This window comes from Corvus cornix, chromosome 3, assembly GCF_000738735.6.
Source record: "Corvus cornix cornix isolate S_Up_H32 chromosome 3, ASM73873v5, whole genome shotgun sequence".
NCBI classification, from domain to species: domain Eukaryota; kingdom Metazoa; phylum Chordata; class Aves; order Passeriformes; family Corvidae; genus Corvus; species Corvus cornix.
Window position 1 is genome coordinate 89,343,560 of NC_047056.1, and position 22,923 is coordinate 89,366,482.

At 37.3% G+C, this 22,923-nt stretch overlaps 1 protein-coding gene across 15 annotated transcripts in view; it reads left to right on the forward strand.

Annotated features, from left to right (window-relative positions):
* Positions 1–20,109, forward strand: part of KHDRBS2 (KH RNA binding domain containing, signal transduction associated 2) — a 346,343-nt gene extending 326,234 nt beyond the window's left edge. For 5 of the 15 annotated variants that reach the window (XR_005604150.1, XR_005604146.1, XR_005604149.1 and 2 more), the window contains 4 exons: positions 5,464–5,568; positions 12,800–12,849; positions 17,196–17,333; positions 19,851–20,109. The gene's annotated coding sequence lies outside the window, so the exon portion shown is untranslated. Of the gene's footprint in view, positions 1–1,037; positions 1,176–5,463; positions 5,569–12,799; positions 12,850–17,195; positions 17,334–19,850 lie in introns of all 15 variants that reach the window. The other 10 variants (XR_005604159.1, XR_005604157.1, XR_005604158.1 and 7 more) reach the window with 8 other exon arrangements.
* Positions 20,110–22,923: the final 2,814 nt, after the last annotated feature.

Consider the following 22,923-nt stretch of genomic DNA (forward strand, 5'->3'; position numbering starts at 1 on the left):
TGTTGCTACAAATTATGCACAATGAAAATCTGTTAGAAAGTAAATACAGCAGCAACCATTTGGATGAAAAAGAGAAAACAAACAAGGGTCATACCATTAGAGTTTAAGACAGAAACAAATATTTAATTCAATCCTATATCCAGAATGAGTTAGGTCTTTTGGAGAAAAGGGTAGTAAGGGGTCCTGCAGTTAAAGGCTGTGTCCTCTTGTATATACTAAAGGACATCATGTAATTATATTGGAAATTATAAATCTAACATTTCCTAAATCCTTCAAGGTAACTACTGAGTTGTATTTTTCTGTAATAAACTTGTATACATCCATATGTCATAGAAAAATGCAATTATTGCATTTAGTTATTAGAAATGAGAATGTGAAACAAAAGACTACTGTCAGCCTTTGCTGTTGGTAGCTAGTGCATCCAGGAGGTTTCAGCTCACAAAATTAATATCAAAAACTAACGTGGAGTCCCTCTGTAGCTGGACACACCTTCATTTCCTACACCCTGGTGCAACCACAGTCCTTCCCTTGCTTCTTCTGACTGCACACCAGAAAACAGACCTGAAGTCTGCCCTGAAGAACTGCATGAAGCCCTCATATGGGATCCCCATTCCCTGTCACTGTGTGTTCTAAAAGAGGTGACGCTTTTCTGCCCACATTACTTTTGGATCTGCTCTTGCAAATGGTGATAAAAATTTAAACTATGCCCTGCTTAAGATGCAGATTTTTCTCTACAGAGAAAGAGCTAAAAGAATGCGGCCAGAATCTATTCAAGCCTAACACAACTCTAGACTTGAGAAGAAACTCAGTGGATTTTTCAAGATTCTTTTTCCTAGATAGAGCTGGAAATAAACCCTGGGTGACAGTATTCACACTCCAGTTTTATGTAGGCTGTGAGTGAGATAAAAAAATGGGTGAAAATATGCAGCTTTCTTAAGGGTTTACTTAGATTATTTTTAAATGTGTTAACTCTGTAAATAGTATTCTAGGGCTCTTAGAAGTGTTTTTATTTATTATTATTTTTGCTTTGCATATAGCAAATTGAAGAAGAAGGGGGAAACTGTGCTGCATCACACAGAATGCTTTTCATCAGAACTAAAATACCTTCACTTAGAGCCCAAGCTGCTAACCATTATACCATATTTCCTAAAATGGCTTACAAGGAGGACTTGGAAGTAGGTTGTTTTCACTCTTTGCCTAAAGAAAATGACCTAGTGTTCTTGGAAATTTGAGAGTAGTAATTCCTTTTCACTTGGTAACAGCAGATTTTAATAAGTGATAAAATATTTCAGAAGGTTGGAAGACTCATATTTCTAGAAGACAAACAAAAGTCTATAGAGGAAGAAAGGGAAGTCTGATTCTTCCCCATCCTGGGCAAGCCAGAACTTCGTAGCAAAATACCAAAGTTCATCTGATTCCATTACTTCCTTGCATGTTCTGGTTTTTTGTTTTCCAGCTGCATATATATGTGTATATACTCAGTTCAGGTTCAAAGGACTATTTAACCCATTTTCAGGTATGTGTCAAAAAAACCCAAATGGAATGAAATGCCCTCTACTGTTTAGAAAATATGCCTAAATGCCTAGTGTAGACTATGTAGCTGTCTTTTAGGTAACTGAGATTGGGCAAAATTTATCTCAACCTTAATAATTAAACTTTTAAGGAACAAAGTTTTAAATTTCAGTTGTGGGAGTTGCTTTCATTAAAAGCTACAGATTGTTTATATTGTGTCATATCATTAATTAAATTGTATAGAGCTGAGAAGAACAAGGCTTGAGGCATATGCTAGTCCTTGGAGTTTGAGGTAAGCCTGTTCTGTGCCCAATGCTCCGTTGTCGAGCAAGAAGTTGAAAAGTGGGATTAGAGAAGCACAGGCCAATGCACAAGAGCTTTGTTGTGAACAGACCATTCAAGGCTTCACTTGGAGCTTCTTGTGCTACTCATTCACCTTGTAGAAAGTAGCCTATGGAATTTCCCAGAAGTTAATTTTCTGTACTTCTGTAATTTTTGCTAATTCTTTTTTCTGATGGCTTTGTTCTCAAATGGCTTGTTTAGTAAAGAAATAGGATTTGTTTACGAGAAGGCACTTCTGTTAATAATTCTCAACATTTTCAAAAGATGGATTAGACACTTCTCTCTGTATTTGAGCACTGAAGCCATACCTTCATTTTCAGAAGTACTGACAGCCTGCAGCTTCCACTAGTCTCAGCTTCGGATTCTCAAAAACCAGGCATCATCACTGGCAGAAAAGACCTAAATATCCTGACCCAAACCAGCTTTTTCGTACTTCTTGTCTTGCATCTTTATACAGATACTGTTGAAATTAATATGTTACAGATTTTTGAGACAGCCAGCTGGTACTAGTGAAAGCTGAAGTACTGAAAATACACGTATCACAGAAATGTTTCACTATTAGCTGGAATTGCTGCTGAAGTGAGCCTCCTTTATTTTTGTAAAAGCACCCCTAATGACTGATGTTGCTGTAGTTACACACTATAATGATGGTGTACAGAACAGGTAAGTAAATGAGGAGGTAAATTGTGTAAGTATATGTATTTTTCTCAAGATAGGTAGAAGTAACTGTTGGTGAATACTCAGCCTTGAAGCTAATAGACATAAGATACTATGGACCATATTAGTAATAATGACATTAAGCTCTCAGTTACTCCCAGACCTTACTGGTGAGTTCTGTAGATATATCTGTAACCCCTCTGCAGCGTGTAAGTTTGGGTGACTGATCTCTCCTTGTAACACTGATGCAGAGATAAATGTTTAGCCAGGGCTGAATCTAGCCTCTAGGCTGTGTCCTGAGTTGTCTTTTTCTCTCAGACTCAAATACTATTTTTAGCTTTTATTGACCTGACCAGCTGACTCCACTCAGCATTTGTTTCTGGTCAAATGCACTGCTCCTCGTCTAGGTCTAAACTGACTTACCAAAGAAGTTGCGTTCTTCAGGCATGAAATGGATTTTTATTACTGAGGTCCACAGTGCAGATCATTGGAAGTTATGTAATGATATGAAAGGACATATAATTGAAAGGCTCTCAGAAGATAAAAGTGTATCAAGCTTCCCAGAGCATTCACATTGCAACTCCTGAAGCTGGCTGACATTGAAAGAGCCATTCAGTGTTCAGTGCTGGCCCCTCTGGTAGCAGCGCTGCTCCTGCTCAGTGCTGCCTGTTGAAATACCACAGAGTCTGCAGCACAGAGTCTAGTACAGGAGTTTTCCATTAAAGACATTAGCTGCTGCAGTTCACAGTAACTTCTAGCTGGGAACACAGTACTTTGTCCTTGAGTAGGCAGGATTGCCTTCATCCTATTCTTCCCTCTGGAGCAGAGAGGAAGTAGAGTGTGAGTACGTATGGAGCAATGCACACAACAAGTGAGTAACTGCAATACAGGCATATATTATTCTTGGATGTTTTAAATGTCAAGCAATAACACATGAGAAGTAAAAGTAAGTCTTTAACTATCCTGACATTCTCCTAAATGTGCAGTAAAACCATAAGAGATGCCTGTATTTACTACAAATAATAAAACTGGAGTGTTACACTAATCAGATTCAAATCAGTTTGAATGCATAATTTTCAGTGAATAGGTGCTTATGAAACACAGAATGAACTCCAGAAGGGAAGGTTCATTGCTTCCTAATCAAAAACAGTCAGCTTTAAACACCAGCCAGTCAGGTGATAGGTTTGTCATTTCTCAGCTGTGCTCTTGTAGGGAATTTGCCAAGAAGGCTTGACAGCCTTTAAACTTCACAGAGCCTTTTTTGCCTGTTTCTGAACATCATGTTGAGCTACAAAAACTCCTGGGAGACTGGGAGGAGAGGCAAAATAACAGTGGTTCTATTAAAATATATTTGCTGAAATGAATGTCAAGCAGAGTTTATGGTGCAAAACCCAAGTATTTCCTGAAGAGAAATTTTCACCACCCCTCAGGTCTGATTCTTTCTTGTCTAATGATGTCCAGCTGCCTTGGGGGACTGAGGAGTGTCAGTGATTAATTGCTTGGGTGTCAGAGAAATAAAGGCTCGTAATGCATCATTAAAAGCTAGAAATCAGGATGTCTGGATTATGATGGGCAGCTTAAAATTAATATATTACTGCTACGTACAATTAACAACCCAAGTCAGAAATCATTTGCTTTCATAATTTAGAACAATGGCAGCTCTCCAGTGAAAACATATTTACAGTAGTTTTACTTTGCCTTCTAGAGGCTTAGTACAAAAGGGAGAGACAAAAATTAGTATGCACCAAGGCAGTTAAAGAGAAACCTGTCTTTGAACTGTTCTTTCATTTTAATCAGCATGAGCTCTGCTAAATAGGGAAAAGAATTATGAGTAGGTGGCAAGCATCTGGGTTACTGAGGGCAAATCACTCTCAGGGGAATAAGCTGGCAATCTGAGCAACAGAGTCTGACCTGTGCATGACTTGGGATGAGCAGGTCTTCTCTGTTTTAACCCAGCATGAGCAGCAATTGCAAGGCAGCCAACCTGAAGTCCCTCAATCATCTTCCCCTACATGAAGGTCTGTTCTCCCCCTCCAATGGCAATTATAACAATTGTCAATGTCTTCTATTTCTGTTTTCTAATGTCTTTGTAATGTCGTTCTAATGTCTTCTATTTCACATCCTTAACTGTGGGACCTCATACATGTTTTAGTGATTTTTGGTATTCGTTGAAGTCCCATTAAGCTTCTTAAATTCTTAAATGGCTTCTTGGCGGGATTTTGTTGGATTTTTTTCTTGTAACTTAGGCTATAAAAGTAGCACCATAAACATTAATTGAAGAGCCATTAAGCAGTAGGGCTGTTTGTTTTGGGTTGATAGAGGACATAAAACTTCATACCCTGTGGTGGAAAACAGTTAGATCTGATGATGAACATGCTATTAAATATACCATTACCAGACTTCTATCAGTTTAACTTCAGAAAACAGCAACCAGCTGTAGCCAAAGCATACACAAGTGATAGAAAGTCATATTTTAATTGTCATGTCATAGCCTGTTACAAATATTGTCATTTCTAATGTTTTATGCTAATGACAGTGACTAATAGTAGTCATTATCTCTGTTCATTCTCATAAAAATTTCCTCAAGAGAGTATGATCACAACTAGAATACTGTTTAAAATTAAATTGTGTTTTTCTATAATGGAGAACATAAAAAAAAATTAAATACTGAGAGGTTGGCTAAGTATTTTATTTCGTAATAGCGTGTGTTCGACAACTACAGCTTTTGTTAATTGTGCCTGAAGTTGAACAGATATCCCTTTTAGAAACATTTTGGCATGCTAGCATGTGTATATGTCATGTCTTCATATGGTTTCTGAAGAGTGGAATAAAAGGTGAATCTCACAGAAGCCATAAAGAGTCTGGTGCTACCCTTGTAGAGGCTTAATATTAAGAACATTGAATTTTCTCATCCATTTCTTATTTCAGTTATGAATTCTGCTTACTTGACAGGTACAGAGTACTTCATTATGTGCACGAACAGAAATGCTTAAATGGATGAAGCAGCTATTTACGTCTGATAGGAGCTAAGTGGGACATTAAATTAATGCCAAACAAGTGAGTGCTCATTTTAGTTTTGTTATAAATGGCTGCAGCACAGCAGTAATGTATTGACTCTTACGTGCTGACAAGTTCTATATTTCTTACAAACTTCCCTTAGAGCTCGATGTGGAAAGACAAATTCACACTCTGCATGATGAAATTAGCAGCAGATGCATTAATAATTGAATAAGGATCTCTGGAGACACACCACAGTTCAGAAAGAGAGTTGTTGACTGGCTGGTTTAATTAGAGGCTTCTGTCCTTATATATATGCACTTACATAAGCCCTGAGTTAAGAGCTGCTGCCTGTATGTAGCCTTTGATATCAAATCCACTTCCTGCTCTTAGCAGACTTTGCATAGTTACATTTGACAGGTCCACAAGCAGACTGACAACCATTAATCTGGGCAGAGCATGGCCTTGCTCATCCCTCCTCTCTGACTGTTCTTAAACTTCAAGGCAAACTGAATGCAGTTTCTTTTGGAATCATCTCCAGACAGCGAGTGGGATAGGAGTGACTGAAAGGCTTTCAGTGTATGCCAGACCCTTGTCATAGACCTCCATTCCTATAGGGTTGAAAGTTTCCTGAAGTGCAAATCCCAGCTTCTCTCACAAAGAATTAGGATACTGTACTGCCATCTTCCTTCCCAGCAAAGATGATGTCCTTTGATTTAACCACATGCCCAGATTGGAGAGGGAAGGAATTTCACAGAATCACAGACTGGGTAAGGTTAGAAGGGACCACAGTGAGTCACCTGATCCCACTTCCCGGCTCAAGAGGGGCCATCCTAGAGCACATTACCCAGGATTGTGTGCAGACAATTCTTGAATATCTCCAGTGAGGGAGACTCCATAGCCTCTCTGGACAATCTATTCCAGTGCTCAGTCACTGCACAGTAAGGAAGTTTTTCGTCATATTCAGGTGGAATTTCCTGTGCATCAATTTCTGTCCATTGCCTCTTGTCCTATTGCTCAGCACCACAGAGCACAGCCTGGAAACATCCTCTTGTCACCCTCCCTTCAGATACTGATAGACATTGATGAGTTCCCCTCTCAGCTGACTCTTCTCGAGGCTCAACAGCCTTTCCCTGTAAGAGAGGTGCTCCACTCCATTAATAATCTGTGTTCCCCTCCACTAAACCTGCTCCGGGAGCTCCATGTCTCTCTTGTACCAGGGAGCCCAGAATTGGGCACAGCACGCCAGGTGTGGCATCACCAGGACTGAGCAGAGGGGCAGGATCACCTGATGTACCCCAGGATACCATCGGCCTTCTGGGCCACAAGCGTACACTGCCAGCTCAATTTGTGTCTTTTGGACAATGGCAAAGAAAGCAAGAGGATTGCCAAAAAATAACTCCAGTTTTTAAAGATACCGCCAAGTCTATGATATAATTCTTAATAGTTACTTTATAGTCACTCCTCACACCAAATAGTATTTTTCTCAGAAGATATTGAGTAAATAGTGTGATATTTCATCCACAGCAATACTACTGAAGCAGAATTCTTATGGGTTTAAAATCAGAACTTTATTGCACAAGTGCCAAGAGAGTGATAGTAATTTGAATAGTCTGAAAATTTGTTCCAGTTAGAAGAATTCCAAGATTTAGCACAGTGTTACCAGGTTAACTCCACAGAGCTCTCCTAATTATGCCTGAAAACTTTAGGCACTGGTTTTGAGCACAGGTTGAGTTGACTTCTGTGTTTTGCTTTCCATTAGGTTATTTTGTAAATCTCAGGATCTGGAAGAAAAACTTACCTTTATATATCTATCAGTGTATTTTCTGGAGTTTTGTCAGCTAAAGGAAAGCTAATTATAATCTCAGATTTTAAATATATTGCAATATTTTTCATAAGCTACAGTATGATTTAGTAAAGTGGCACTGTCTTTAAAGCAATACTCAAGATTCAATTGTCTTTAAAACAACAATTCTTCTCTATTTAGATAGGCCATTCTTTTTATTCAATAACACTACATATGTTATTTATTCAGTAAGAGTTTGGTATGAATCTCGTCATAATGGAAATACAGAATTTGAGATCTTTTTAGTATGAGAAACATTTAAAGTTTCTGTTGTCCCTTGAAATACGAGTTAAGTCCCAGAGATTCATATTTATATAATGAGGTATTGTCTTAATCTAGATACTCTGAAACATCCTGCAAGTGGCTCAGCTGAGGAAAGAACAGTACATATTTTGCTTTGTGATACTGAACCAGAGTGCAGATATTAAGAGATCAGAGACAATCAGGTGAAGGACTAAGCATGCCAAAATAATACCCTGGTTTCAGCATCACATCTTCTTTTGGAGTGCTCGAACCAAAGATGTGAAAATTAAATTGGATTTACATAAATATTTTTAGTGAATAGAGGCACCATTTTAGAATTAATATTTTTCACTTGATTCCCACATGTATAATACATTTCATTGCTGTTTAAAAAAAGTACTCTTAACATCATCTGAGTTTTTAAGGAAAAGACCAAGTACTTGAACAAGGTCATGAACTACTAGGTGAGAGGAATATATATGAGTTATATGGACCAAAGAGGAATAAAGAAACTGTATTGACTGGGGACAGGGGGAGAGAGATCACGAGTCATTAACTGTGGCTTTATGCTTCACATCTCTCTACAGTGGGTTTAATCCTATTAACTGATTTCCATTCATTTCATTATTTCCATGGAATAAGATCCTAAGTCTTCTCCAGGGTAGAAGTGAATATTATGCAATCCAATAACTTTTGTACCTATTGTTAGCATATACGAGGCACATCAGTGGTACCAATGTTTATTCACAATATCTGCAATAATTACCAAATTTCACAGCTCTGGCAGTTATCACTCCTGTAAAAGTGAAGAGATATTCCTAAATCCTTCTAGTGAGTGAATAAACCAATGGGTTTTATCCAGGTTTTGCAGGTCACTGGATGTTCAAAACAGCAAAGCAAATTAAAAGAACCCCTTCTCTTTCTCTATCACAGTGATTTTGCCCTTGAGTATATGAGCATTTGCTAATATAAAAGCTATTGAGGAAGATACGGAGGGAACTTCTTCTAACACTGCCTTATAAGGTAGAAATAAATGTTGCATTTCAAGTCACAGTTCTCCTTGAAATTTGATTTCATTTTAAAAGTCATCTTGAGCACCAAATTTTTCTCTCTTGGTGATTTCCAATCAGACAAAACCACTTAGAAGTGAAAACATAGTTTTCTAATTGTCATCCTGTAACCTCAGCCTAAAGATCAAGTAGCTACTTTTTGATTTATGCCTCATCACTACTACTGATGTTTTTGCAGGCCATAAAATTTTTTCGCCTTGTGCATTCACCACCTTCTAGCCTTTGTAGTCTTCCTCAGTTGCCCCTTTCTGTTGTTGTTGTTGTTGTTGTTAGTAGTAGTAGTAGTAGTAGTAGTAGTAGTATGATGCCTCTTTGAATATTTGCCCAGCTATTGTTTAGGTGCATCATTTTTTGGAATAAGTTGGCAAGTCTGTTAGTACTCCATGCATGCATTTGTACTTTTCTACAAATTGCCCAGAAGAATAAATCGTTCCTTAGATTCAATACGTGAAATAAGGGGGGGGAGGTATAAAAACCAAAGCCTTTTATTTACATATTTTTCTGAACTTGAACACGGCTGTGGAGAAGCTGGTGTATGCTGCATCCTCCATAAGTACTCTGTTGAGCACAAGCTGTAGGAATGGCCAACACAACTGAAGCAGAGTAAGATGCTGCAGCAGCACATTATTGCAGAGTATCAGTTCTTTCCTCAGGAGCTCTTGGGATGACAGACTAAGCATGGGCAGTGTCCATAGAGAGTCCTTGTCTACTGTGTTCAAGCAAAGCAAATATACAGGGCTGGAGCCTCTGAGACCTGTGATGACTATGCTGAGTTGGCAGGGCCAAAAATTCCACTCGGAATCCTCCACAGAATGCATTTCTTTGTAGCCCACCCTGAGAAGAGAAAGGTCAGGTGTTTCCATATATTCTCTGTAAACCTTCTTTGAATTTAATAAATTGGATGGGATGCCAATTACACAGAATGATCCAAGCTTTTGCATAAAATGATACCACTACATCCCAGTGAGTAATACCCTGATTCTACTTCTCCTGCTATATGAGAAAGTAGGACCTATTTTTTCAATATCTCATGTGAGAAGTGCAGTTTTTTCTGGTCACAGACAAAGCTGGGTACTTTTACCAGCTTTTCTCTTTTACTTTCCAGTCTACTGAAAGAGATTTTCCTCTCCTGTCATGGTTTTCCTCAGTTCCCTAACATTTATCAATCCAATTAGTGTTGTCACCTTTCTTTCTTCCCTTCTGTCTCTGATAATGCAGAGATAATGCACAGGATGTCTCCTGACTTTGGAATAAAAATATCTATTTTGAACTACATTGTGCAAAAATGTCTAAAATTGGGCAATAACTTGACACATGCAGATCCAAAGTCTTCCATATTGCACAGTGGACCAGTCACTAAAGAAATGGACTTCTTGTTCAAGGCCTTAGGAGCAGATTTCCCACTGCTGAAACAATAAACTCAGTTTTGTCTTTCAGACACTCTTGGGGAATGCCTCTCTCCCACACAGCTGCAGTTTCCTGTCCTTTCTGTTACCTACCTTTGCTAATCATAGCTCCTGTGGAGTTGATAGGAGATTTTTACATAGGTTTTTGCAACTTAAAAATGCCAGTCTTCATGGGACAGTGAAGAAAATTAAGAGGACAGAACCAGCATGCAGTGTAAATAAATTGTGGTTACAATGGAAATTCAATCCATGCACTTTCATCCTCTCGTAAAGTCATATTTAATATTCATTTCCATAGTTATATTTAGATACTCTGGATGTCTCCTCTAATGTACTTCTAAACTTGTCATTTTGATATATAAAACCTTTTTGAACATCGATGGTGCAGTAAAGACTTTCAAAAGATAATTGCAAGTTCAAAGACTTCAGTTAGGACAGCAATTCCTCAGTACAAGCAACTGGATCCTCTTAGTCACGAGATAAATGTGCTAAGAGAGTTAGAAGGGCTGGAATCTCAAGATGACAGTTGGAAACACAAAAAAGCAAGATGGAATACTTTTTTTCTCTGAAAAATAAGAAGCCATGTGTCTTGGATGCTGCCTAGCAGGAGCAACTGAAATTCAGGCAAGGAACAAGGGGTGTTGTGCTTGCCTAACAGTGCTTGCATAGAAATTACCCATAAAGACCCAAGGAGTACGAGGTGCTTCAAAATCAGGAGACAACGCAGACTTGAAGGGATGACTTGGAGCAGCTCCTGAAAACTCCTGTGCCTAGACATGAGCAGAAAGCTAGATGTTAGCACAGGAAGTTTCCTTGCCAGGGCAACAGATTTTGCACTCTCTCTAGCTTTAACATCAAACCTACATGAAGTTGAAGCCTTCAAAGTGAACCCAGCTTTTGGCTTATTGGTTTCCTTTTAAGCAATAGTCAAGAACAGGCTGGCAGTGCATGCATAATTTTCCATAGTATTGAAACAGGCAATGAATTATTAGTGTTTATATAAATAAGAAATAACACAGGTTGGAATCACACTCTTATAGGGGTTAAAAACTAAAATGATCAGCATGAACCCCCTCATCTCTCAGTAAATGGAGCACAGATAAAGGCTACGTGTGCTGCACTGCGCTATGTAATCGCCTTCTGCTTTAGCATGTTGGTTCGCTTATTTCAATAAGCAGTGACACTGATAAACCCAGATTGCAGTATGCACCCAGAAAGAGATGGCCTGTTGAATAACCAGTGCCAAACATAAGCTAAGGTCACAAATGTAGGGATAGGTTACCCAGGAGGAATAACTGGCAACAGAGAAAGTTCATCCCCAGTCTCAGGAATTTGATGCCTCATTTTTGTCTCAAAGGGGAAGAATTTACACTTTTTTTTTTTTTTAAAAAGATGTCACATTGCTCTAGAATTTCCCCCTGTGTTAAATGTACAGAACAGAATTCAACATTTGGGTTCCTCTAGAAGATTAAAGTGGGGTTTGCCATATTCATTCTTTTTGGGGGATTAGGGAGTAATGTTTTCATCAGAATTATGGTTGTTCCCATTGCACAAAAACACATATTTATGACATGTATTAGAAGCATTTCAGTTCATTGCTTACTAGGAATTAGGCATAGTGATTTTTTCAAGCTCATTTGGCATTTTTAAAAAAATTGCTTTTCTCTGAGCTCTTCTGCTTTTGCTTGTTCCTAAATTTAATTAATAATAAAATTTTCGTCTACAGGCAGCACTGACAATTTAGCCACTAGAATTTTTCAAGTATTTTAGGTTCAGATTAAAGCAGACTACTGAGCTATAAATCAATCTAATATTGTAATTGTACTTCCCATTCAACTGTTTCTTGGACATCAGTTATGCATCAGCCAGATGTTTCTATTGGAATGGACACAATGACTTCTAGATATTTTCTATGAATCCAATGAATTTAAAATCAAGGAATATAATTTAGTATCCAGAGTTTGGAAGTACATCTTTCTGCATTTTGTCAAAATGCACGTTGCATATTGGTGTATTTCTCAGTTGCCCATTTTAACATAATCTCTGAGATGTCTTAATTGTCTTTTCAGTGCTATCCTGCTTATATTTTTATGCACTTCCTATTTTGACATCTCACTTTGAGTCATATTCTTCTAGTCTAATTAAAGTATATTCGGCATCAACCTTTATATGAATACAAAGTGGTGCAATATTAGCCCTTTATTATGGCTTTCCAATTATTCCTATTGCTTTTTGTCAGAATCTCATCCAGCTTTTGAACTTCTCCCAATCGACCTTGATCCAGAGAGATATTTAAGATATGACAATACTGACATAGTGCAGAGATAAAGATTTTTTTGTAATGACTGGTTGTTTAATTGGTAGTTGAATGGAAAATATTTTGAGTATTTAGGTACTCACTCTGAGTTTTCCTATAAAATCAGAAAGAATTATCTCTGCAGAGAACCTCAGAAGAGGGTGCAAGGACTGTGAAACTTTTGCAGGCTCTTCTAATGCATCATATAATGAAAACGTGGGAAAAATTATCCTGAATTAAATACAAAAACGTAATCTATGTTCTCTATGTTCTTTATGTATCTGCTGTTCTTGTGCTCCAGATCTCCTTCTTAGAATTTCTACTTGCCCTGTATGCCAGAAATATTTTCTGTAATATTGCATTATGTTTAGCATTATCATAAATATACTTTTGAGTAAAAACCACTTTTTTTGTAATTTGTGAACTGTAGAAAACCATTCAGCTCATCCCAGTATCTGTGGATTCAGCTGGCAGAATGAGGTAAGCATAACATTACCGTGGCAAATAATTCACTTAAAGAATGCAGTGTATACGCTTCAGAGGTGCAGATACCTCAGTACAATCCTGCATGTGTCTGTCCTGTCAACAAAAGGGCAGGTATTTCCATCACATGGAAATTGGTTGGCACAGCTAGTTCTCTGTGAGAACTGGAAAAATGGACAGCAAAACTGATTTTGTCAAGGACAAAAGGAGAGTGAAGGGCAACACAAGAGAAAACAATAATATATTTAGGCATATAAGTAAAAATATTTGAATGATCCTTACCAAAGCAAAGGACAGTTAAGAGTGATAAATGTAATAACTGTGAAAAATAAACACGAGAACTCATTTAAGCTTTTTACTAAAACCACAGAAGGTTGACTTACCATAAGCTATAAAAGATCTCATTAAATCATCAGCCTTTAAGAATTGCCTATTGTGGTTTCTGAGATACTCTTTTCTCTCGCAGTACTCTGATTAATTTTGTACAACTCCAGGAATTGGTACCTGTAAGCAAGTTCCAATGTCAGACAGACAAAGAAAGTAAAATATAAAGTCATATCTTATTACAATAAGCAATCCTATTCACCTCAGTAGGTCTCATCATAGGTGTATAGGTGGTAAGATCTCTCTCTAGAATTATGCTGTGCTAAATATTACAGTACAGCAGAAGGTTTAATAAATGGGCTACATCAACTTCAACGGTGTTCTGTGGAGTATAGTCTGTGTACCAATAAAAACCTCCACGATTTTTATTAATTCCATTAAAGTAGCACGCTACCTCCAAATATTTATAGAGATCAAGCAGATTCACTTCAGGACAAATCCTTCATACATACCAGAGGGACCTTTCCTGAAATGTAAACAGTTGGCATCTGTTGAACCATAATCCCTGAATTAGAAACACAAATGTTTGGATTAACAAAAAATGGAAAGCCTCATTCTTTGTTGTTGACCTCCTGGTACATATTTTTTCACTTTCGGTGTTGTGTGCATGACTAGCGTTCTTTATTCAGGACTGGAAATGCAGTGACTTTTTGGCATAGTGACCACAAAGGACAGTGGTGATTAAATTCAAGCCAGCACAAGCCATCAGTGATGCTCACTGACTTGGGGAGATTTGAAATCAAGTCTTCAGTTCCATGCTACACAGGTGATGCAATATGAAGCAACTGAGATTTGATACTCTTAAGAATCAGAGAAATAAAAGGATACTTATTTTACCCCTTTAAAAGAGTATATTGATCTGATACAGGAAGAACTTGAGGAAATATAAAACATAAGCTTGTGAGTACTATCACTGAAATCTATTTGGTTTTATATACATAGAGTTTTAGCATCGCACTGCACCAGGAACTGTGTTCAGTAACTGTTAGGTGTTTTAGCACAGACCCAGAATCACTGTCATATTTACAGTGCATATATATGTAACACAGAATGAGCATATACAGAATATTCCATTGTACAAACTAAAGCTATAACAATGAGCAAACTGCTTTAATTGTAGTGCTGAGGGAATGAAATTTGAAATTCCTTTCCTAAGTAACTTATTTTTGGGTAGTGGCTTTTTTTCTTGAAGAGATTAAATACCCAGCTATTGGAGAGCACTGAAAAGTTGGAGAAGAATGAGAATGAAGTTTCAGGTGTTGGTGCTGAGAACCAGGGGCACAAGCAGTGATCTTGGAATGTCTGCCTCTTCTGGTTTGTGCCATGGTTTTAGGCTTTATGCATCCCAGTAGGATGAGCCATGATCAAGGTGGGGTTTCATGGATTTCAGTCTTACTCTTCCCAAGTCGCACTCCAGCCGCTGCTTCCAGCGTCATGCCAGGGTCTCCAAAAGCTGTTGTAGCTTCTCCAGGTCCATAGCAGGAGGTGAAAGAACTAAATGCTCCAGGTCAACCTACCTGGTGAGGGGGTTTCCTGCAGCCTGTGCTCCCAAGGGCAGTGGATTGGTAACTGCACATTGGAGCTGGCAGTGACATCTCTGAACCAGCACCTCTTTGGAGCCTGAGGCACTCACCAGCTGTTGCCTTTGGCAAGACGACAGGGAAGCAGTCACATTTCCGCTGAATTCTGCCGAGCTTTACACACGCTTGTGACAGGTACTCAGAGTACACTCTTTTCTTTTTTTTTTTGGATTTCACAGATCTATTTGGCTGGGAAGTAAATTCTACATAAGTTTCAGGGAAGGCTGGAATTCTCCATGTAAAAAAAGTTTGATGCCTTGAAACTGCTACAAAACAATAAAAAATCAGTAAAATACCCCTAAGTGTAATTTTAATTGTTTTAGTAAGTTCTTTCATGTTGTATTTTCATGTTATTAATTTCTGTACATAGTAGACTTCATTATACTCTGTAAGAAGAAGGGAAGGCTTTCAAATTAGATTGCATATTGAATTTTAGGTCTGTGCATTAGAATTTTCATATGATTTCAAAATTATCAAAATAATTACTTCTTGTCTATGCAAATGTGAAGGGTTTGCCTTCATTCCTACTCTGTCATAACAAATCCAAAATTCTTGACAGTATAAAAAATGTGCCCTGAATCCTATTGTCAATATTCAGCTATTTCCCTTTTCATAAGAGAATGTCATTTTACCAGACATCCCTTTAACCCTGGGGTAAAGGACAGTAGCTCTTGCCGTGTTAAATAACGAGCTGTGTAAATTTCAGCTGTTGGGGATCTATTCTGTGTCTCCAACAGGAGGAAAAGGTATTTTCAGTGGTTATGACTTTTAATATTAATAATTTGAAATAACTGATATACTGATATCATTCATGGAAAATCTAGTTTTTCTGCACCCTTACTTTTGCCAGAAAGGTCTTAGCAAACAATATAAAGTCTTGTTATATTATGGCCATCACCTTGGCACTAGAATTGGCATAGTGCAGTGCATTTGTATTTACAGTTTGTACACTAGCACATTTCACCCTTGCTTTTATTATTCTACTATCATGTAATTCATATCTTTCCAGATTTTGTCACCCTGAGTTACTTATTCACCTGAGTAAGGCCATAAAAATAAGGTCTGAACATCTTTAATTGTAGCCATGAAATGAATGTAAGAGTTGAGAGTGCTGGTCTGACTGTGGGTGTCTGTGTCCTTACAAATCCATATGCCATCCTGGACTGTGACAGGCAAGCAGGACACAAATATAGGTGAAAAAAATACCTTTGATTTCTGATCTGAGAGATTGTCTGTGACAGCCACAATACGGGCATAGAGAATCTCAAATCTTGGATTTGTCTCTGTTGCAGAATGTAACATTCTTTGCTTGCGCAGAGAAAAGAATTCTTCCTAATTTCACAAAATGCAAAATATGGTCAGTCACAGCCACCATTAGTAGGATCTGTTCAGGGTTCTTACATTTTGTCATTGTTGCTCTTGTTTGTATTTTTATTTGTGAATATTAAAGCCAGATTTTTAAAAAAACCTTGCAAATGATATTTGTAGAATTAAAAATGTACCTTGGAATTTTTAATTATTTGCATTTTAAGTAGCCAAGTCTACTTCATCATTGTTGTGCAATTTGACTACTTCTATTCATAAGGTGTACCTGCAAGCCACTTTGCTGAGCACTGCAAGGTTAGCAAATACCCTGCAGGAATTAAAAGGCTTGTTTTTTATCAAAAGGGATCAGTGATTAAGGACTGCTTCATTGCTTACAAAAACTAAAGGAAATTATCATGAAATAAAAGCAAATACAAGGATCTAATGGCTCTCCAAGCAAGCATAAAGTGGGATTTGGGGAACTGAGTCCTAAGAAACTTGCTTGACATCTAACTTCAAACAAAAATTGAATATGTAAATGTCTTCCTGCTACTGGGAAATCTATCCAGCTACCAGGAAAGCTGATTCCTATAAGGATACATACATACTTAATGTCTTAAGAAGCTCAACTACTTAATTTTTGAGAAAATTGTATGACTTTTCAAAAAACCCAGGGCTTTAAAAAGCAGAAAAGAAACCAGGAAAGAAAAAAAGTGGGAAAAACAAGAAAAACCTTAATGTTACAATCCATTGATAAAATTAAATTAGTTTTAATGGGTTTGGCTTACTGGTGAAATATTTGGGGATACAAAAAATGTTTCATAAACACAATTAAATCTCATGTCATGTAAAATCCCTATCCATTCTTCAAGGGCCTGTCAAGAAAACTAGGTTTACTACCTGAATTTTATTTTTCAAAGTAAAAGACAGAATGTTCTGAAAATCAAGCTATCACTCGTTAATGCTGTCAAAATAACTTGTCAATTTTACACACTTGTTCAATTAGACTTCACTCTTTCTTCCTCCTCATTTTAAATAGTTGTTAATTTGTTATTCTTTGGGCCCTTTTTTCAGAGTCCCGTGGACACAAAACATAAAATCAATGACGCTGAAGTTTATGTAGGCTTAATATTGGGATGAAAAATGAAGGTGCCTGGTCCTGCTGTCAATAAAATGTATTTGTGTCATTCTCCATGCAGCACTTTGAACAGGGTGAGTGACAGCAATCTCAGTCTTAGAAAAGGAAGAGCCTTATGGCTCTATTGTATGGTTTTATAATAGCCCAAAACAAAACATTCATGATCCCTAAACAGATTCAGATACTACATGTAGACAGGGAAAGTAACCATGTGAAGTGCTGTGGTTTTCCAGTCTTTTTTCCATGTACTGCCCTGCTAGGAAAGCACACCAAGGATTGCAGTTTATCAAGAAAGGAGAAATGTTTCCTCCAAGGAATCTTGATATTCAGCAGGAGATTCTCATGGTTTCTGTAGTCAGTTGAGGTTACATTATGGTAATTAGTTCATACATGTAGTCTGTAGTGCCTGCAGTAAGAATGTTCTTGAAGGCCACCACAGGCAGAACAAGTCAGCTGATGCTGCTGTGCCACACTGTTAGTTCAAATATGTAGACACTTGAAAAGGTTTGTAAGTTCCCATTTCGGTCACTATGTGTGTGTGTGCATTGCCTGGCTAACCCTAACCACATGTGCATTCAAAGGGATATGAGATCTACAAAAGGATCTTAAATTATTTGCTTTGGCTTTGCTACTTCCTTTTGATATTGAACTTTCTGTATGAATTGAAAGTGAGAAAATAGTTAATACAGTATCTAGATTCATTGTAAACCCTTCCTGACTGATGACTTGCCTTCTCCTGGGACCCAGCATTGTAGCAGAAATCAACTGGTATAACCTGCAGCTACAACTACTTCCTGGAGTTCTGCTTCTTTTCTAGGGAAATGTACTTTTTGTACAGGAAAAAAATGTATCTGAGGAAGTGTGTTATACATGGAACTTTAGGCTGTTGCTCTTCTTGATGATACTAATGTTTTTCCTACAGAGAATCACATGAATTGTTACCTGTCATTGCATCCCCATGTTCATCTCTTAGTACTGGGTGTGAGAGACACCACTTAAAAGAAATCCGCTGCCCAGACTGGGTGATTTCCTTGTTACAACAATATATTTATTTCCTAATGTGTCTTTTGGTTTCATAAGTGCTAATAGAGAGATTCTTACCCAGTGGTTTTAAAATGCTTACTGATCCACGCAGACAGAAAAAGTAAACAACAGCTAAGCAATTGCTCTGATAGACAGTGCAGTTCCTCAGGAGGCAGTCATAACATCCACACCCATGCTGAGTTATTCTCTCAGGAGCACCATTAGCAGTTATTTCATCACCACCAAGTGTGTACGTAATTCTGTAACATCAGTCCCAAGGCTGGCCAGTTCTCCTCGGCAGAGGTTAAACTGTAGGCAAAACCACTTCACTGTTAAAAAGAAAGTAGAAACCAGCTTAAAGTGTTAAACTTAAGTTTAAAGTCCCATTAATATGGACACTTACAGATAAAAGAATTAAACTATGAACACAGTGGAGTAGTGTATGACTTATTTTTAATTGTATACGAAGGGACAGCTTGTGTCTAATTTTTTGTTTAGATTAATAGTTCATTTTGGTTTAAGTATGTTTTAATCCTGAGTTATTCCAAAAAATAATGGTTTTGAGAAGGACACAGTGTCACTGTAGATGTAAGTTGGATATGAACTATGAATGGGATGCTACTTGATGACAAATGTAATCTTTGTAAGAGTAAATAGGTAAATAGTATTCAGAAATTGGCACTTCTTTTTCACCGCATTTGAGAAACTTACTGGAAAGCCATTCACTTTTATGGTTTGTTGAAAAAGGTACGGAAAGTCAAAAAGATGTACAAAAAAGAATTCTGAAAAAAAAAATTAGGAAAATGTACCAATAGTGAAATACTAAATAAATTCTTAGCTATTAATTCAGTCAAGAAAAGACTGAAGAAAGAGAAGTAACTTGACTACAGCCTTCAGCCTACATGCAAAAAGTATTACTGACAGTAAAGAACCCTTTAGTTTAGGAGTAAGGAATGTGTAATTAGCTGGAGCCAAGAATTCCAGTCTGTTCCCCCATCACCAAATTAACAATGAGAGCTTTCAACCATTAGAGCTATCAACCTAGATAGGTCTCTTAGAAAGATAGGCTACATCTCATTCAGAAGCTACAGAGGCTGATGGATAACATTTTGGGACCATGCAGGAGGTTAGACTAGACAATAATGCATAATTTCTTCTGCCCTTAATATCTATTTCTAAATCTAAATAAAAATGAATAAGGTTAACAGAATCTGACCCTCAGTCATATATATTTTATCATTTAATTACATTTCTATTTGAGGATTATAATTCAGTTCTCTTATGACTTCATCTCTGAAACTTTTCTACAGGATCCCAGAAATAGAGTCTTTCTTACTCTCATAATTAAACTTTGAACCAAATAAAAGTTCTTCAGCTTTCTATTCTAAATTAGCATGTGAAAAATTTAAACAGACATCATTTTAGCTTCTTTGTTATGAATGAATCGTACAGCCCGCAAAGTGTTAATATGTGTTATAGCCCTTGAGCTATACAAATGTGTGGTTTTGTTTTGATCATGCTTGATATGCTATGTCTTGACTAGATCTTATTTCGTTCTGTTTCTACAGGTTAGTGAGACTTTAATCAAGAAAAAAGATCTAATGAACAGTAATTTGAAACACAGCATTTGGAAAGGTCAGAATGGTACATTACATCCTTATTATCCAAAAGAACAGATGAGTTTAATATCCTGGCAGCATTTTCCTGTGAAGAAGATATTAAACAAGAACTGAAAATGGCACAAGGTTCTCTCTTCCTTTTCTATGACAAAGATTGTAACAAGATGATGAAACTATACAGAATAAATCCCATTCTGCTTTAATGGTCCAACTGTGGATTCTGTCTGGATTTCAAAAACCTAAGCCTAGCAGAGAGCCAGCACACATGCTATTTGTTTCAATTCCTTTACAACACACTTTCCTGCTTATATGACCCATTTTCTATTAATATTTTCTAGTCTTAAACAGGGGAAGGTATGTTAACAGAAGGTGCACAGTACACCGAGTTTTGCTACATAATGTGTTGAACTGCAACAAATAATGCACTGCATCAACACTGCTGAAAATACGGATGTTCCAGCTTCTCTTTGAATAACCTAAGAACAGAGATAATGTATTCCAACACACAGCACATTGCATGTGTCCTGCTTTGGAGAGTCCCTGAAGGTATGTAACTCTTTGAAGGCAAAGGAATTTGCAGTATATCCAACAGGTTGTTTTAATATAAGAACTGTCAGAATTTCCTACCTTAAATCATTATCTGCATGAAGACTCTTCCTTTTGGTTTATAGGTCTAACGGGAGAAAAAATCTTCTGGAACTGAATGTTGTATTTTAACACTAAAATACACCATCAGGGTCCTCATGTAAAAAGTTATTATGGCAACTAAACAAATGCTATGCTTAAAAAGGAAAAAATTAAGTATATGGCATGCCCCTGTGTTAGTTACTTATATGCAATCCACATGAGATATGATAAATCTGGTATTTACCTAAGAGTGTACCAAGTTAGATTTTAAAGATATTAATAACTATTAAAGAAAACATTTTATATTGTTCCAAAGATTAAAAAAAAAAGTCTTGAAGTATTATTGGCTGAAGTAGACCTACATGGGTTTACACAAGCTCACAATTAGAAATCGTGTCGAACCTCTTTTTCCCGCACCATCTGGAGAATACATTTGACAAAAAACTTCTCCATGGTACGTTACATGCAGCACCTTGCTGAGAAAAGCCATTCTGCTTTGCCCAAGAGAGACAAAATGACCATATCCAAAATATGTTTTCAGTATCTCGATTGAATATATGAGTATGTATATTTATACTTGTGGGGTTTTTTTTCCTTTTTTTTTTAGGTGATTTTATTTTCCACTGGAGATTGTAAATGTATTTTTCATCCTTTGTTTTGCAACCATAAAGCAGGATAGCTTTTCAATGCATTGGCAATGTGCAACCTATTTTGAAACTTCAAAGGATTTGCAAAACTACAGAAAAGAATCCCTAATGAGTGTTCATTTCCTAAGTGCCTACAGAAATTAATGTTTTCTGGGTGTCTAGAAAAAATCCACTAGGTACAATTTTCTATCAAGTTCCTTGTTATTAAGCTAATAGTCCTTAAAACTGAAATGACTACAAATAGCTCCTTTCTGCTTCCTAACCAAACATATCAGCCATCTAATATGCAGCATACGGAAAATAATAAATAAAACTATTTTTTCAGTTCCTAATTATTATTCACAATATAAATCTCTGAATTTTTATCATTTGAATTACTGAGAACTCTGACCATACATATTTTTGCTATGAAAAAAATAAAATACATGCGGTTGTATCCATTTTTTTAAGGATCATGTTTAGGGCATGACTGAATGGAGAATCCAGGGTGCTGAGGGGAGACTCAGTGTGTAGTCACACAGACAACTCCAGGCTTTCTAGAGAGTGAGTCCAATGATGAAGATGATGGCAGTGGGGTTTGCTACACTCTTTTCAGTTGTCATGATTATGCAAAATGTTGTTACTGTGTCACACAGTATTTAACATGGGGAACACCTTGAATACCTTGTGCAGCCCTATTTAGTTATTCTTTAAATGGATTTTTTTCACTACGTGGTCAGTCTTTTTTAAAGAATTACCAAAATAATCAAGTGCATCTTATTAACTGATACAAAAGCTTGAGGCTGAACTTTAAGAGACACCTCCTTTCATCAGTTATCTTCAATAAGTAATGTGATTGTTGGGCATTTCCCTTAAGTCTTTCTTCAGTGAGGAAGGTGAATGTGAGTTGTGCATAAAATGTTGTGTCCATGAACCCATGAGAACATCTTAAAGTAAAGGATCACATAATCATCTGTGAGGTATATTCAATAAATTATCAGCAGAACAAAACAAAAAAAGGTGAGGCTGATGGAAAGGTGTCATATTGAGGCAAGATCACAAGAGACACATCAAAGCACAACAGGCCATGTGCAGCACACACATTCCCACAAATAGGATTTTGTGCCAGGAGTTGCTGGTTCATTGTAATCCCAATAAGCAGGACACTCGAGACTCTGTGAAATATGGTTTAAAATACCATTTATTGCAGCTAACACTTTAAAGAAAAAAAGGTTAGCACAGATGATCTTACATCCCTTTAGATGCCAGGAAGCCCAAGTTACGCACCAGTGAATGGGCTTCCATGCAGGCTCAGTATCCAGTGAAGATCTTGTCCATGTAAAGGTTACCCAGTATTTCAGTCTTTGAGTTCCTGTAAGGTTTTCCTAAAACAAAATAACTCCATTAATCATTTTCACAGTCAAAAAAAGATAGATACGCTTATGGGAATTTGTTGCTGCTGTTTTAGATAAAGGCAAGGAGGTACAGTGGTGTGACCCAGTGGCAGCTGCCCACAGGCTACTTCATTACAATCAGCCAACCAAGCTTATCCTGCAGGCAGAGGATGTGCAGAGCACAGCACAGACCTGGAGGTCATGTTGTGTGCATAGCACATTTTGTGTGCACAGCACGGTGCAGGCCTGTGCCTGTTTGGGACAACAGCCATGTGGAACACTAACTCCCCTGGGTGCAGTGGGCTCCTGGTCAGGATTTCAGCACATGTATGCATTTGTACCTGGTTCGCATCTGCATATAAAAAGCTGCTTTTG